We start from the raw sequence: 284 nt of genomic DNA on the forward strand, positions 1-284 counted from the left end.
AAAGTTGGTAGACTGACTATCATCCGAAGATTTGCGCCAGACGAATCATTGCAAATATGTCGTTGTCCGGAGTCAGGAGATTCCAATGCTGTCCTGGTCAATCAACTTTCGACAAAAGCCCAGTAAAAGCCTCTCAGCTCTTCATTGTGATTTGACTTGCAGTTTTCAAAAGAACTGATGCGTTGTATGTCTCCGCAAGGAGCTTGGTCTCCGTTATGCCATGCGAAAAGTTTGGGATAGTTTTGAAACGAAAGTTTACTTTTGTGGGCGTGGTCCAGGACTCA

The sequence above is a fragment of the Lytechinus variegatus genome, chromosome 4 (assembly GCF_018143015.1).
Source record: "Lytechinus variegatus isolate NC3 chromosome 4, Lvar_3.0, whole genome shotgun sequence".
NCBI lineage: Eukaryota > Metazoa > Echinodermata > Echinoidea > Temnopleuroida > Toxopneustidae > Lytechinus > Lytechinus variegatus.